Source organism: Myotis brandtii, unplaced genomic scaffold (genome assembly GCF_000412655.1).
Source record: "Myotis brandtii unplaced genomic scaffold, ASM41265v1 scaffold74, whole genome shotgun sequence".
Taxonomy (NCBI): Eukaryota; Metazoa; Chordata; class Mammalia; order Chiroptera; family Vespertilionidae; genus Myotis; species Myotis brandtii.
Genome location: NW_005370944.1, coordinates 2,946,137 through 2,950,792, shown reverse-complemented (window position 1 = coordinate 2,950,792; position 4,656 = coordinate 2,946,137).

Sequence of the window (4,656 nt, the reverse complement as noted above, 5' to 3'; positions counted from 1 at the left end):
TTAGTGAGGGACAACCAAATGACTGAATAGCAGGCTGTGTGGGGCAACCAGGCTGGCGAGGGGGGGGCATGAGGGACGACCAGGATGGAAGAGGGGGCCAGTTGGGGGTGACCAGGCTGGCAGTGGGGGCAGTAATGGGTGACCAGGCTGGTGGGGGGGGTCAGTTAGGAGCAACCAGGCCGGCAGGGAGGGGGCTGTTGGGGGCGACCTGGCTGGCAGCGGGGGGCAGTTAGGGGCGACCTGGCTGGCATGCAGAGGCAGTGAGGAACGATCAGGCTGGCGGGGCGGGGGAGCAGTTAGGGGCGACTACGCAGACAGGCAGGTAAGCGATTAGGAGCCAGTGGTCCAGGATTGTGAGAGGGCTGTCCGATTGCCGGTTTAAGCTCGATCCCCGGGATCAGGCCTAAACTGGCAGTCAGACATCCCTCAAGGGGTCCCAGATTGGAGAGGGTGCAGGCTGGGCTGAGGGCCCCCCCTCCCGTGCACGAGTTTTGTGCACTGGGCCTCTAGTAAGTTAAAAAAAAGAAATAATTTTAGTTGTGTATCTTTAGTGTGATCCTTACTTAGCTTTACCAAGTTAGTAGACTATAATTCACAGAGGGAGTTATTTTTTATTTCCTCTAAGTAAACGATTACTGGAATGTTTGAATATATGAGAATACTAATAATGAAGCCATCTAGGGGTGCAGCTACTTCCATGTCTTTGGGAAATCCGGAGATTGATTGTAATGGTTTTCAGGATTTATTATTGGTCAGTAATAGCCAGTAAAGCTTACTGAGGAGTCCTGAGCACAGTGCATTTTTAAAATGATACTGCATGGAAACTGAATACAGAAAATTTTGTAGCTGTAGAGTAAAAAAAGCACTGAGATACATCTTTATACATAAAGTATAATTAGGATTATAGTATTGTAATTTAAATATTCTGGGATAGAATACCAAATTATAAGTTTTATTTATTACTTTTTATTCACAGCATAAATTTTGATGTAACAACTAAAATTCGAGATCTTTTTGGTTAATTCTTGAAGCTTTTGAAGCTTGAAGTGGGGTTATTTCTTGTTTTAAATGTACATAATTACATATCCAAGGTATTGTGTGAACACTTCTTACTGTGATAACCACTGTGTTAATAACACCTTGCATACATAGAACTCAACCATTATGCACCTTCACCTCCAGATTATAACTGAAGACTAGGATATTAAGACATAATTTTTGAAGTCTGTGCATCAAAATAAATAAATTTCTCAAAGTCCCAAAGGTGCTTGTTTGAGTACCTTTAATTCATAAGCAGTTCTAACAAACTGTGTTCTTACTGATTTCTAAGCCCAGTGCTGATCAGAAGTGAGTAGAAAAGTAACTTGGGACCACCTTCTGACAACAGTAAAGGAAGGAGATTTAAAATAAACATAAGAGCCGAAACCGGTTTGGCTCAGTGGATAGAGCGTTGGCCTGAGGACTGAAAGGTCCCAGGTTCAATTCCGGTCAAGGGCATGTACCTGGGTTGCGGGCACATCCCCAGTAGGAGATGTGCAGGAGGCAGCTGATCGATGTTTCTCTCTCATCGATGTTTCTAACTCTCTATCTCGCTCCCTTTCTCTCTGTAAAAAATCAATAAAATATATTTAAAAAAAAATAAAATAAACATAAGAACACAAAGTCCTTCCCTTAAACAGAAATAATTGTCTCAGCCAAGCTGAGGATTTCCCTTTCTATCACTGTTAATGGATATTGCCTGCCCTTTCTTTTCCCCCTCATACTATAACAGAGTTGCTCTCTGGGATCTTTGCCCAGAAATCTGAGAAGTCTCACCTCACTTCAAATTATATTGGGTCCAGATTGACACCTGAGGTGGGAGAAAAGGAAATATGAATAGGAAGGGAAGTGGCCTGGCAGGGTTCCTTCTCTGCTGGTCCCTACTCCTCTAGCCATGGAATTTATCTTTATTAACAGCATCTTTAACCCCAACGTGTATATAAATTTTTCATTTTTGGGTAATTGTTGGTTTGACTTCTTAAAAAATTAAAAACATAAAATTTCAAAGAATATGTAAAATAAAAAGTGAGATCCACCCCTCTCCCCAGAGATAACCACTGTAAATAGCTATGGGCTTTGTTTTGTATATACAATGAAATATTTATATAATATACATAATAAAACTTACATGTTGGGTTTTGCTGTGCGTACTGTTTTTCAATTTGTTTTCAGATATTTTTCCATGTGAATACATATAAATTTGTTACAGCTGTTTTACTGACCATATGATATTTTATAGATGTACTAGAGGCCTGGTGCACAAAATTCGTGCACGGGTAGGGTCCCTAGACCTGGCTGGCGATCAGGGCCGATTGGGGCCTTCCTTCTGGCTGCCAGCCAGGGTCTTCCTTTGTTCAGCGCCACCCCCTGGTGGTCAATGCACGTCATAGTGAGCGATCGAACTCCTGGTCTCCTGGTTGAACTCCCAAGGGGACACTTTGCATATTAGCCTTTTATATATACAGATCATAACTTATTTAAGCAATTCCCTTTTGATGCTCCCAAATATTTAATTGCAAATATGTTCAGTGAACCCACTTTTACGTAGTATCTTTGTGCACACATTCAAATAAACTATAGAGTAAGTTTATAAATTGGAATTGTATTAAAATTTTTGACATTTTTGAATTATTCTCCAAAAGCTGATTTACTCTCCTATCAAAGTGAGAATGTCTGTTTCCTCACACCCTTGCCAACATATTAGTTATTTTAGACTTCTTAGTCTTTGCCAGTATGATAGGTGAAAATGTGTATCTCTTTAAATTTTATTTTATTTATTTTTTAAATATGTCTTTATTGACTTCAGAGAAAGGGAGAGGGAGAGAGAGATAGAAACATCAATGATGAGAGAGAATCATCGATTGGCTGCCTCCTGCACATCCACTATTGGGATTGAGCCCCAAACCCAGGCATGTGCCATGACTGGGAATTGAACCATGACCTCCTGATTCATGGGTCAATGCTCAACCACTAAGCCACACTGGCTGGGCTAGTTTTAATTTTTAAAATGGAGCTCAGTATCTTTTTAGATTTTTATTGATGGTTTATATTGTTTCTGATAATTATTTAATTGTGTCTTTTCTTAATATTGCTATATCCTTTTTAAATAAATGGTTCATTAATTTAACAATACATAAATAAGAATAGGAACAATTAAAACTTTATAATTGTCCGAATTTTCATGGCTGCTTATGATTTTTAACATAATGAGAAGTGAAGTGAGTAATCAAGTCAATTTGCTTATCTGACTGCTAACCACTGCTTATGTTCATTGGATATAAATTCGTAAACTTTCAAACTGTTCTGTTTTGAAAGAAAAAAGTTAAATATTTTATTAAATTATTTGATTGAAAAATAGGAATTGAAACAGATGCTATTCTTTCAAGACAGGATAAGCAATTTTGGTTTAGAGTAAGATCAGTTAATCAAATACTTGAATATTAGTTTGGCTTAAGGTACAGAGGTGGTTTAAAGTGGAAAGTGGATTAAGAATGCAACAGGAAAGATAAGTTTAAGGGGCAGGATATGATTTTTATTTTGGATACCTTGAGCCAGAGATGCCAGCGGAACAACTCTGCAAAAGTATTACAGAATTAGGGCTCCGATAAGAAATCTGTCCAGACTTTTGGCTAGAAATGTAGGTTCAGGAATTAACTGATGGAGCTGATAGTTTAAGCCATGTGACTAGATCATGTCACTGAAGAAGGAAAAAGAAAACCTAGGACAAAGACTTGAACATGTACCCATAGTTGGGTGTCCAAAGAAAGGAAATACTACTCTGTCTGCAGAAGAAGAAAGATACGTACTTAGAATCAGTGCTATACAAGATAAAGTTCATTTTCCCTATGATACCTTATTCAGAAACATCTGAATAAGTGGGATAGTGCTAAAGTACTGTTAGTTCTTTTCCCTTACCCCTCCATGCATGCGGTGAGTTACAGTGCTAGGCAGAGGGGCGGGGGGTGGGGGGGCTTACAAAGACATCTCTGTATAATTTTTACTTTAAATGTATATAATAACTTAACCACCCTACTGGGTTGAGGTAAACAATGAATGAGGTAAGGTGTGCTCATGCTTAGAACAGAGCCTGGTTTGTCCTAATCACTCTTTAAATGTGAAACGTTGTTGTTTTTAATACTATTATAAATGAGGAGAAGCTAGATAAAAATACATGAAAATTAGATAATGCTTATATAATTTATATCTGATGGCTGTGTATAATTAGATTGTAAATGAGTGAGCTTATGTTGAGAAAGATAAGGATTTATTTAGTTTGGAGTACTTAGTTAAATTTCTTAGAGAGATAGAATTTGAACTGGATTTGAAGGCATGAGTAGGCTTTTTATTTTCATTTTTATTTTTCCAAATGAGCTCCAGTATTTTTGTTTGAAATGTACAATAGAACATAAAATGTTTCTCAGAACACCAAAACAACAGCAGAGTGAAATAGAAAAATCAACCATTGCATATAGAAAAATCAACCACTGCATAAATTTTATTTATTTTTTTTGCCGAACTGGTTTGGCTCAGTGGATAGAGCGTCGGCCTGCGGACTGAAGGGTCCCGGGTTCGATTCCGATCAAGGGCATGTACCTGGGTTGCGGGCACATCCCCAGT